The following is a 13259-nucleotide window of genomic DNA, read 5'->3' as shown; positions in this document are numbered from 1 at the left end:
TGAAAGTGGGTCCTCGATGGCCAGTTGGGGTCTCCTTCAGCTCAGTGTGGTCCAGAGGGGGGTCGCCGGCAGGGCCAATGGGGTGGATAGGCAGTGTGACGTGAAGCTGGTCTGTCGTTCCCAAGAAGTCAGTCTTCACTACGCCTTTTTATGGGGTAGACTACCTATGATCTCCTATGGGAAGGCCTGTCCAAGCAAGGTCAGCCCTGTTCCAGAGGGTTCCAGATGTTCCTACTGAGCATGTGCAGCCTTGGCACAATGGTGGGTTGCCTCATCTTTTGTTTCTTGAGTGCCAGGGGTGGTTCCAATGGCTGGGTCATTGGTCCAGGTATTGGTGTTGATAGTTCAGTCATTCAGAAGGAGCTATTTTTAGACCTACTGCCATTGTCTCTCAAGCACCCTCATTCATCCCCATTCATTCAGAAGCCAAGTTACATAGGAGGGGTAGTATGAGTCATAGGTTATACAACCGGGCATGGGGATACAATGGAGGCTTGACATTACAAGATGGAAACTTGACATGACTTATGCTAACTTACATATATAGGCCTAAACCAGTAATCACACAATATAAAAGCAGTAAAAAAATCAATACAAACATAATAATTATCACTTATAAAACAGTGGATATCTGTATCAAAATAGCAGGGCACTTATTTGCAAAGAGGAGAGAGAAAAATAAAACTTACTACCTAAAATAAAATGTTAAAACTTATCCTATATCTTAGCTTACTTATACTTATCTATAGGGAATAGAGAGGGAGAGACAAAGTCAGGAATGGTTGGGGGAAGGGGAGGAATGCATTTTAAAAGAAAAAAAAGAAAAACTGGGGGTTTTGCTACAAGTTGACTAACTGCACAGAAAATATTTTGTCATCTACATGTACCTCTATTGGGACACACAAAACTAATGAAGTCTGAAGCAGGGTAATATTTGTAAATACAAGTACTACTCCTGCTACGGAGTTTTTTCATGTGCAGCAGTGCACATGTAGACACCAACTCGGCTGGCTGGGGCATACGGGTGCTTCAGTGTGGGGGCTGCCTGCCAGCCAAATTTGCAGATGACACCAAATTATGGGGCAAAGTAAGCACACTAGTGGCAGGGAATGGATTCAGATGGATTTGGACAGGTTGGAAAAGTGGGCAGAACAGAATAGGATGCAGGTTAACAAAGATAAGTGCAAAATACTGCACCTAGGAAGAAAGAATTACCAGCACACATACAGACTGTGAGATGACTTCCTAAGCAGCACAGCAGCAGAAAAGGATCTTGGAGTCACAGGCAACTCCAAGATGAACATGAGTTGTCAACATGACTAATTGATCAGTAAAGCTAACCGCAGTCTATCATGCATTAGCAGGTGCATCACGAACAGGTCCAAGGAGGTGATATTTCCCCTCTATGTGGCACTGGTAAGGCTGCAGCTGGAATACTGCATTCAGTTTTAGGCGCCCCACTTCAAGAGGGATGTGGAAAACCTTGAAAGGGTCCAAAGGAGGGCTATTCAGATGGTTAGGGGCTTGTAGGTAAGGCCCTACAAGGAGAGACTGAGGGACCTACATCTCTTCAGCCTCTGCAAGAGAAGGCTGAGAGGGGAGCTAGTGCCCTTCTACAAATTCATCGGGGGGGACAGCAAGGAATAGGAGATGCTGTGTTTACCAGGGCACGCCTTGGAGTTACTAGAAACAACGGCTACAAACTGACAGAGAGCAGATTTAGATTAGACATTGGGAAGAACTTCTTTAAGGTGAGGGTTACCAGAATATGGAATGGGCTTCCAAGGGAGGTGGTGCTCTCCCCTACCCTGTAGGTCTTTCAGAGAAGACTGGACAAGCAGCTGGCTGGGGTCACCTGACCCCAGCACTCTTTCCTACCCAGGTCAGGGGGTTGGACTCAGTGATCTACTAAGGTCCCTTCCGACCCTAAACATTTATGAAATCTACACCAGCACACCCTCATGCCCCAGCCAGTCCCTCCAGAGCAACTGAGCACAGTCAGAGCAGTCCCAAGCTGGCAGGCTGAACCCCCTGCCAACTGGAGCTGCTGCAACCCAGCTTAATGTACTGCAGTCCAGGCACACATGTAAACTGCATGCCTGGGAGCTCCCTGGGAGCAATAAACTGTAGAGTAATAATCTCCACAGTTTATTCCTGTGCATTAATGGCATGTGTAGATGTGCTCACTGGGATGGAGAAACCTTGTTGCTTTAAAAAAAGTTATTTGTAGCAGTGTGAGGTCCAAAATAAATGCACCTAAGGATCATATGATAATTACAGGATACATACACTATCAAAAGAGCTTTGAGAGTTGAAACTGTTGACAGGTTTAAAAAAATATTTGCCCGGTGGGTATGTTAATAACAGTGAGTTGGTTTGGAAAGTCTGATGTAGATAGTGCATTCAGTTTTAATGACCTCTAAGGCAATTACTTTATTATTAGCAAAGCTGGTCACTAAATGAAACTAAAAGTGCATGGAAATTACTGTGAATTTGAAAGCATTGTTTTTGTTTGATTTTCACATATTTTTCATTTCTCATACTTTTTGTATATTTTTTCCTGAAAGATTTTAGTTTAAAACTGGAAATAGAATCTTGTTTAGAAATTTAAACATTTCTCCATTTTTCAGTTATTTCAATCCTACAAAAGACATTTGCACATGTGTAGTAACAATGAACATACTTCAGTGTGCATGCACATCCTTGAAAATGAGAACTGGGTACATTCCCAGGAAGAAAAGGGGACTCAAAACCCTTCGTATCAAGGAGAAATCCTGGATATTTTTCTGAAAAAATCAGAAGGACTGAATCTGGAAGAGGAGGAGTTTTTAACACGTGTAAATCTCATATGCTTAACTTTATCAAAAAATTGTAGCTGCCAGAATTAGATTTTGAAGACCCTTACACAACATAGGGTCAAACTGGGAAGAAAGTGGTGGCAGTCTTCCTAGCTCCACCTTCAGCATGTTGCCAAATGAGACTGTGCACAATAGGTTATGTAATTCTTGAATATGTCCCCAAACTTCACCATGGGCCTATCAGGCATTGGGTCTTCTTGGTTGGGAATTGAAAATAAGATGTAGGATTTCCCGAGGACCACCCATTACTGGTATCAAAATGAGATTCATTCAGACTACATGACCTCCCATCTCTTTCATTACAAGAGGAAAAAATAGCTAAAAATGTTGATGTTCAAACTTTCATCATTGGGTATCTCAGTTAACCCCTTAGTGAGCTAAATAGGGTAGTTCTTGGAGCCAGTGTTTCAGGCTCACTGAAGACTCAAGCCAACAAACTTCAAACTAGACTTTTTGCCAGTAATATTTGTTGAATGTGTTAATTTTTGCAACATTTTACACCAGGAAAACCCTTTCTGAAGATATAGTTATACCAACCTAAAAGTGGTTTTTACCACTAGATCTCACTTTGCTGGCAAACTGATATAAGATACATTGGCAAAAGCATTTCTATAAGCCTATACTAAGAGGATTTGCTGCTTTAGTTACCCTGGCAAACCTTTTAAATGTAGATCTGGACACTTCTCTGCTTCAGTTAGCACTTCAGTTTGCTTAGGTTTTCTTTGCAACCTAACAACTGAGGACTTTTTTTAAAGAAAGATGTTGGATATCAAGAAAGAAGCTTCAGAGAGTGGCGGGATGTTGTACTGATGCATGTATTGGCCACATTTGGGCTCTGTTCTTGCATTGTCTTAACCATTTCTCTTCTTCCCTCAAAAGCACTACATAGCTGTTTTTCAAATCTTTCCTTTACTATAAAGGAAAGATTTTTATTTCTCATGAGAAATTATAGCTCTCATGTTTTTAAGTGTTTTTAAAAAACATGCTTTTAAAAATAGACATTTTAGATAGGTGGAAAATTTCATTTAGCAACTGATAAATTGCTCCCTTCATCCTTTCCATCAAGCATCACCACTTTGCTAACAGAACTGCTATACCATCAACGACCCCCCAAAAATAAACTCAGTCAACTTAGATATAGCTTTCTTTCATGTTTGGTACGTCTGTTTTATAAAGAAATTACCCACTGTTGTTTAAAACATAAGAGCAAAGAATGCACTTCCTACAAAAATGAAGGCCAGAATATAATCACATTTTACATGAATGTACATATTTTTTATCAGACGAAGTTTTTCACTGGGTTTCTCAGACCCCACCAGCTGGCAGGTATGCATAAAGCATGTTGCCATGGGAAGCTGCTGGGAATTGAGTCAAGGGTACCTAACACTAAAAACATGAACTGTTGCCACTTGTTCTAAAGAAAAATCTTTTACGTAGCCACTATAAAGGAATCTCGTACTCTCTGGACCTGTCCTTGAAAGGAACATAATCTATATCTCATTTTTAAATTTTGAGGTAACCCTATCAAGAAATACTTGCATTTTAAGAGACAGGAAGGCTGTTTGTGTCAGTGAGGTATCTTTGATAATGTTTTTTCTTTCAGGAGTGTGCTTTCAGCTGGTCAACTAAAATATCTTTTCTTTCTGTCTTGTGTATACTTTCCTGGCCTCTAGTAATGTGCTTTTTAAAATAACTTTATATGGTAATACCACAATACCCTTTCTCCAACCTTCTCACTCTTCCCCCAAAACAGAAAGATAAGAAAACATCAATATTTTGTTTTAGATTTTTATGCACAAGGTAAAATGGAAATCCCCTGGTAATTAGAGCCCATACAAAGGCCACCATCCTACTTTCATTACAGAAGGACATAGGAAGCTAACTGGTAGGGGGCATCAATATAATGTCAAACTACCACACTGAAGCTCAGCTACCCTTTGTTTCTGTGAGACTACATGGAAGTTACAGCAGCTCTCAGGCAAATCAATGACACCTTAAGATGTGGCCCTGGGAGCCCAGTCCATCTTGCATTTTTATTTCTATCTAGTGAAGTGCAGAATTAGTTAACAGGATGCTTTTGAAATGTGGAAAGAGAGACTCAAAAACCACTATTGTAAGCTTTAAAAATAATCAGGAAACCTGTTAAAGGCTTTGATACTGCTGCATCTAATTAGGTCCAAATGGATGGCAACACAAGGTTATATCTGAATTCTACAGCAGTCTGTGGAGTTTTCAAAGTCCAATGGGGCCTCATCTTGGTTTTCAGCCAGTTCTCAAATGCAACATTTAACTTCACATACCAAAGCAAGTAATACAACATGCTAATTTGAAAAGTCAATCAATCTTTCTTTTCCAATGGAAGGTTTCTATATATTACAGATATGAAAGCTGATGACTGCATGAAAAGCCCAGCTATGGCTACATGTATAAATATCCTATTAGGTTTCAAGTTTAAATTTTATTCATAAGGAAGGAGTTGCAGCAAAGTTTTATGCAACATTAATACCTAAGAAATTCCAGAGGGCAAAGTTGGATCGCTCTCCCTCTAGTCAGCATCCTGATTTTTGCCATATGTGTTTTCGTTGTTTTAATTTTGTTTCAGTAGCTTGTCCTTCTAGACTCCATTTTGCATGATTCTTACTCAGTGCCTAAAAAGGAATGTTTCTTATTTTCATTTAATTTTATATGATATATTCTTCGACAACCTACCCTCTATGCAGTTATCTATGGAGACCTGATTTCCATGCTTGGATTGACACCATATACACTATTGATACTGATTATTTAATTAGGTCCTTTATGTGAAACTCTCTCTTTATGGAGTAGTGAAAGCTATAAAATATCTACCTTTCCTACGTGAATGTTGAAATTAATACATTCCCACTAAGTGACATTTTTTACCATTATTCCGAAGTGACAGGAGTCATTTTGGGGCCCTGGGTGGAACCTAGCAAACAAAAGGAACCACAGAGAAATCAAGTTACAATTCTTGTTGCTGCCTTCTCCCTTGGTCTCATTAATACTTGACCATTATTCACTCACCTTGCATGGAAGCTTTACAACTAAACTGGAACATAACTTTCACCTTCATTTATGTCATAGCTGAATTTGGCTCAAAAAGAAATCTGTAGGAGTTATACCCACTCACTCCAGGCTGCATTTCACTGAAATTGGCCAATCACTCGAAAGGAAAAATCCAGGTGATGGGCTGAACAATCCATGTATAAATTACTTTGTGCTGTATAAAGTAGCTTTGGCAATACTTGTGGAGCATATTGGAATTTAATACAGATCCATCATTTTGATGCTGAGTATAAATGCAAAAATGCAAATTCAACAGTGTATAGATATAGATATACAGATAAAGATAGAGATATAGATATGTAGAGATCTATAGCTCTCTCTATATATACAGTGATTTTTTATTTTGCCTGTATACTCAGTATCAAAATACATATAGATATAGATATCTAGATCTATCTATATAGAAAGAGAGAGAGAAAGAGAGAGAGATTCAGATATATATCTAAATAATCAGACATCTATCTATATAGATATAACCTCAGAAATCAGACTGGTTTTCTACTGCTTTATAATTCTTAAATTTTGACTCCTGTGCTGATTGATGAAGGACACACATGGAGTCAGCAGTATATGGCAGGGTGAAATTAAATACCTTCCACATGAATTTATTTTTGGTGACATTTGTGACAACATATTTTCTGGTGCTGACAAAAAATAGTAGAAATTAATAAGAATGAGGTGCCCATAGGTAAAAGGTTTCTTTTACCATTTCAGCTTTATTTGTCAGAAAGAAATATAGTCATAAGTAACTGCTACTGAACCAAAAGAGAAGTACCTTTTTCCTATGGAATAAATGTGAGGAACACACAGTAATGACAAGGTCATGTTGCCTCCCAAAGCCAAAAATGTTTGCAATATATTCTACAAATATTATATTATTGAATGAGAAAACGTTTTCAGCAAGAATATATTTATTACTACTATTAATGGCAAACCTTTTAATTCCTCGTTATAATATCAACACTGTCTAGCACACAGTGTGCCCGTAGCCATGTTTGTGCATTGCCTGCAATATATCTGTAGCATATTTCTCTCAGTTGACTTAACATACTTGAAAGTCAGAATACTAGTGAGCCCATTATAATCCTTTTAGAAGACTGCATTTCAGAAATGTACAACCTTTTAAACATTGCATTCAAGGCCCTTAGTATTTTGTGATGTGCTGATCTGCAACTGGCCCTTTGGCTTATGTCAGAGAATCGTAGAATCAGGCTACAGGCACACTATGTGCTAGACAGTGTTGATATTATAACAAGGAATTAACACACCTACCAATGCAGTCCAGGTTGCCGTTAGTCTTCCAGGCAACAAGGGTACACTGCTGGTTCATATTCAGCTTATTGTCTACTGTAACCCCCAAGTCCTCTTCTGGAGAGCTGCTTCCCAGCCAGTCAGCCCCCAGCCTGTCCTGGTGCATGGGGTTGTTCTGTCCTAAGTGTAGGACTTTGCACTTGTCCTTGTGGAATATGATTCGTTTTGGCCCAATCCTCCAACTGGTCTAAATCGCTCTGAATCCTAGCCCTGCCCTCCCACATATATACTACTCCCCCCAGCTTGGTGCAAACTTACCTGCAAACTTGCTAAGGGTGAACTCTATGGCATCTTCCAAGTCATTGATGAAGACATTAAAAAAACTGGCCTCAAGAGCAACTCCTGGGGCACCACACTTGACACTGGCCGCCAACTAGACATCGAGTCATTGACTACTACTCTCTGAGCCCGATGCTTCAGCCAGTTTTCTATCAACCTTACAATCCATTTATCCAGGCAATACTTTCTTTGCTTGCCTGAGAGAATGCTGTGGGAGATCATATCAGAAGCCTTGCTAAAATCAAGATATACCACATCCACTGGTCTCCCTGCATCCACAGAGCCAGTCACCTTGTCATATGTCACCAGTATATTTAGTAGAAAACTGCACATTTTCCAAGTGTTAGTCAATTGCAAAGTCATTCTGAGACATATAATTTTAATCTGAAAAGCTTTATTCACCCAAGACGTAGGTTTAACAAGTTAAGTCTTGCTCTTTGAAAGCATCAAACAATACCTTTCTTCATAAACATTGAAGAGTTTTCTTGTAGTGAAAAATACTGCCTTGGTATGTATGGGTTGCACAATGCTATTCTTGTCACCCTACTTCCAAGCATCTGGGTTGTAAAAAAGTTGTCTTTGTCAATTCATTCCTGGAATATGAAATGAAAATGATAGCTCTTTACAACCCATTTACCAGGGTGGGAGTAAAGTGACAAAAAATGTGAAATAGCAATGTACACCCCACATCAGTAAAAAAAAATACCTGATTGCAGAGGGCAACGATGTGGAAAAGTGAATAGTCCATTTTATAGTAATAGAAAAGGGGCAAAAGCTTAATAAAAAAAAAACCCTAAAAAAAATGAAAAACTCAAGCAAACAGGAAAACAAACTGGGAGAAATCATAATAAAAGAAGAAAGGAAAAGTATACAGAAGGGAACTAATTGAAAAACCAATGACCCCAGGCAAAAATGTATTAGCATCAAACTCATTGAAAAATTAAGATTTTTATATTTTCGTTAACTGTGCCTGCAATTATAACCACACAAGGACGTGTACATAAGAAAAGAAGGAAAAATTGTTCCAGACAGACAGGAAGAAAGATAGGGTGCAAGGAATGTGATTTTATTAGGTTTTATTAGGTTGTATTAGGTTGTTAACTTGACTCATCTGAGAGTTATCCAGCAATAACTCATATAATGCAGATTAAAATTTATTCTCTAATGATTTGCATCTCATCTAACTTGTCCAGTCAATCCCCAGTCTCTTTCTATGACATACCTGCCTTACCTTCTTACAAGGGTTTAGGGACTAGAAAAAAAGGGGTTTTCTCCAAGAGTACCAGACATTAGGGCCCCAACACTGTGTCCCAATTTCTTTAGGTGGTAAGTTCCCTGAAGTCCATTTCCAATTCTAGTTTATTACATTATGGAACAGATACACTATGGAACAAGTACTTTTTCTGAACACCTACCATGGGAAGGTACCAGCAATTAATTTGGCAGTCTCCTGATCACCACACCTATCCAGGTTCCTAGATACTTAACAGTTTCTTCCCTTTTTGTTCAGACATGTATGGTCCCTAATTTCCAAAGCTTTGTCTAAATCTTTCCTCTTGAACCCATCAGCTTTAATAGAGACCACCCCTCCATGTCACCAGAGAATGACCAGAAAGAGTGTATTGTGAAATCTGAGCAGGCTCAACACTGTAGTCCAGTGGAGCTGAGTAATTTTCTCCACTTCCCCAATATACAGTTGAACACCTAAGGTGCCAGTTGCTTTGTACCTAAGACAAAAGCTGTCAAGAATCAAGATTCCAGAGTAAAGCTGGATTCAAATGGACACCCGGCTGTTTCCCCGCAAATTTTATCCGTGTCATATGTTGAGTGGTAATTAACCACATGAATCATTGCCTCATTTCTACTTTTCTCACTCTCTCACATCTTTCCAAGTAGTAATTGCCACTACATTTCCTGAAGAGTATGTCTCTGCCTCTTCCCAGATTTAATAAGCATCACTTATCCTAGTGAAAACCACAAAGTTATCATAGCGTAGTCAAATCAATCCTGAAATTCAGTCCTCCCTTCAAAGAAACCCCATTACGCTGATTAATGGATTGGCCAGTGCTCTGTATAACCCTACTGACTTAATTCACCCTTAATAAATTGGGTCTGACCATGACTGAGGAGGCAGACAATTGTCAAGTGCCAAATATTGCCTAGCTTTGAGGCTGCAGGATTGTATTCTTGCATGACCACCCTCAACCTACTGTTGTATTAATTACTTCAGCTCTAAACACTGTATACAAGTGAAAAGGTGCAATACAATGTCACGACAATGTATTCTACATATTTATAATGTTATAAATATTACATTTTCCTTTAAAAGTAAATGCTTAAAATGTTTTATAGTTTACCATAATGGTTTCTCTTACTCCAGTTAGCAATGCTTCTCATTTCCCAGAATACTCTGTCTGCGTGAGTTCTGAAAAATGCTGTCCAGTGTTTACTGTCAAGACTGCTATTTTCATTCTCTGTAACACTTGCCAGTGGGATGTTGCAAACCCACAGACTGTTGTGTCTGCAGAATATAGAGTGATGGCTCTGGTCATTCTGCTTGAAAAAGATGCAGAATCAGCACCATTTCCTCCTCTTACTGAATGTTAATTTTATGGCCTAAATTCTTTAAGCATTAATGGCTTGATCTAAAGGCCAGTAAAATCCATTGAAGTCTTTTCATTGATTGGAGTGGGGTTTGCTTCAGACCTTGTATGTTCTATATTTAAACTTGCTTTGGTCTGTACTACTGTCTTTAACAAAGCAGAGCAAAAAAGTGACTCTGGATACAGGAGAAGGAGCAGTATCAAATAGCTATTTGACTATTCTGCAGTTTTTCTCAGCTGCAGCAATGCATAGAATTTACTACATCATTCACATCAGAAGACAGATCCTAATAACTGCCATTGGTGCAATAAGGTTAATTCAGTATAAAGTTTCAGCTTTATAGTATTCTGGATGCATTCACCTTTATCTGTTTTTTCCCTTTAGTTATGAAATTAAAATATAGACCAAGCAAATGGAATTAAACCACAAAACATGAGATCTTTTCTGCTCTTGCTTACAGCAATGTAAATTGAGAGGAATACCACAGCAGTCAATAAAGTGACTCACCAGTGTGATGTCACAGTCAATCCCATATACCTTCCGCATGGGGTGGAGAAAGCTCAGAAGATTTTCTTTCACTCACTGAAGCACAGGTCATACAGAGAGGCAGTATATGTGATGAGCAGCAGCAGGGCTTAGAAAAGCCAGTCTGTGCCAGTTGGGGAAAGCAACAGCCTTTAGGGTCCTATCAAAGAACAATAGATGCCTTTACTGCTGTCCACTTTCTGCTGCCTTTCCACCTAGCGCCTTCCCTATAAGCTATGATTTCCAAGGTTACAGACCTCCCTTGCTTGTCAGAGGGGAAATGCTGAATTACTTACATACTTTAAAGAGTTGTAGCTGTATGAATTTCAGGTAATGGTTCCAGATACCATTACGGACAGCTCAAAAAAGACCTTTGTGTAAATGTATCTGTGTTCATAAACAAAGATAATTAGAATACACAAGGAGCAGAATGAAGAATAATGCAGGGAAAAAATATAATATCATTATCTGAATTATTAGTACACCTATCTACGTACAATACTGGTCACACCATCACAAAAGCATAGTACAAAATTGAAGGGGATTTTGAGCAGGGATACAGGTATGATTAAAGGCATAGAAAACTTTTCATATGAAGAATAATTAAAAAGTATCAGATTAATTACCTTAATAAAGAATAAGAGGAGACATGATAAACATGTATAAATAATGATTGGACATTCAGTTCTTTTTCCATATTTGATTCTTCCCAACAGCAAAATGCAAATAATGACACTGGATTTTTATAGTGTATTTCAGAATAACATGGAAAAACTAGCTAAAATGTTTATAAAGTTCCCTGAAAGTTTCCAGATTCATTGTCCACTTTTCACAGAAGCCCTGGATCCAGCAAAACATGTAAGTATGTGATTAATTTTATTTTTCTGCATGTTGTTCCACCAAAGACATCTGTCAGTGCCTGCTTGAGTAGTTTGATGAGTCAAGGCTAAAGTGGATCTCACCATTGCTGCACACAGTACAGGCAATGAAGTTAGTCATACTATTGAAAAATATCATTCATTTTAAAATGGATGCCCTTCAGAATTACGTTCACGTTTCACATTAGTTTCACAGGACTTTATCATTATTAATATTCTAACCATAGAAATGAGCAATGAGCTGTTGTCACTGAAGCCTGGGTCTACACACAGTTATTGTACCAACACTATTTCCATGGATGTGATTATCTAGTCATAGCTATACTGACATATTATACAGTAGACATGCATATTTATATCGTGCTGATACATTTTATTCTCATATGGGAATAGCTGTACCAGTATAAGCACCTTTTTACTGGAATAACTGACTCCCCCATCCCCACAACTTTTATATTTAGACAATCCCTTATTTGAATACTACCTGAGTGTATTTGTTCTTTTATTGTTACTTCTTATAATTTGAAAGGACTGGGTTTTCATCTCCACAGCAAGGACCCCAACTTCCAGGTTTCCTGCTGCAGAGCTGAGACATGAGCCACAGACAGTCAGACCTTCTAGGCTAGGCTAGGGAAAGAAGTTGCACATAAACCAATTTAAGTCATCAGAAACTGGTTTAACCTCTAACAGAAAAGAAGCTCAGTGCACAGAAACCAATTTAAAAATGTCTGAAACTGGTTTAAGATAAACCTGGTTGAATATAGTATCAGACTTAAGTGATTTGGGTTAAACCAGTTTATGAAACTTCTGTTCCAGACCGCTTCTGGGTTTAAGTTAAATCAGAGTCACGCAGCATGCTCTACAGCCCTGGGCTGTGCTGAGCTGTGCTGTCTGCTCCAGCAGAGAAGGGTTGAGTGGGGAGGCAGGAACTGTCCCCCACCAGGCATACCCCAGCTGGAGTCTGGAGCCAGGGTTAAACCAGTTAAACGCCCTGGTTAAACCCCCTGTGGCAGAGCACCTTTGGTGCCTGCCACTTTAAGGCTTGAAAGCAGGTAGCAGGGCAGCCTGCAAGCGTGGGCTAGCCCTAATGAGGTGATCACTGATTGGGATTGGAGGAGGTAGCTGAGCATTTTAGATCCAGGCCCTCAGGGCTGAGCCAGTAGTCTGCTACTGGCAGCCGGAAAGACACCACCCAGCTGAGCAGCAGTTCAGGAACATCTTGGAGGTAAGGCAGGTAAGGGCAGGAGCTATGGTGATGGTAGGAGGCTCCCAGTCCTGGGTAAGACCTAAAACTGCATCCTCCTGGGGAAGGATGGCCTGGTGGGACTGCCTGTGGTGGGGTACTTCCCCAGAAATGCCAGACCAGTTGCCTCCCCAGTTAAAGGTGGGAAGGGGCACCTTATAACCCCAGCTCCTACTATCCAGTGGGTAATTTAATTTAGAGAGTAACTAGTGGGGGGGAGGTCCACAGGCTAAGTGTCTGTAGCCTGAAGAGAGGAGGGCTCAGGAAAAGCCCAATGAGGAGCCATGGTGGTATAAGACCCTGCTGACCCCAGCAAGGGAGCAGAGAGAGAAGCCTCAGGGAGGGGACAGAGAGTGACCCAGAGAGGGGCCAGTGACTGAGTTCAACCCAGTGTGGGGCAGAAGGCTGGCAGCCATGAAGAGTAGGGCTGTATGCATACTAGCTAAAGTGTGTGAGCGAAGAAGCCTAAAGGGCTGT

The 13259-nt window shown here is 39.8% G+C and overlaps 1 long non-coding RNA gene across 2 annotated transcripts in view; it reads left to right on the top strand.

Annotated features, from left to right (window-relative positions):
* LOC109304992 overlaps positions 1–13259 on the top strand; it is a 52492-nt gene that overhangs the window by 10569 nt on the left and 28664 nt on the right. The window contains exon 2 of one of the 2 annotated variants that reach the window (XR_002099528.1): positions 11421–11519. This is a non-coding gene — a long non-coding RNA (uncharacterized LOC109304992). The remainder of the gene's footprint in view (positions 1–11420; positions 11520–13259) is intronic. The other variant, XR_002099529.1, reaches the window with a different exon arrangement.

This window comes from Gavialis gangeticus, unplaced genomic scaffold (genome assembly GCF_001723915.1).
Source record: "Gavialis gangeticus isolate Ggan-Ray unplaced genomic scaffold, GavGan_comp1, whole genome shotgun sequence".
Classification (NCBI taxonomy): domain Eukaryota; kingdom Metazoa; phylum Chordata; order Crocodylia; family Gavialidae; genus Gavialis; species Gavialis gangeticus.
Note: the sequence above shows the minus strand (reverse complement) of the source record. Positions and strands in the feature narration are given on the sequence as shown.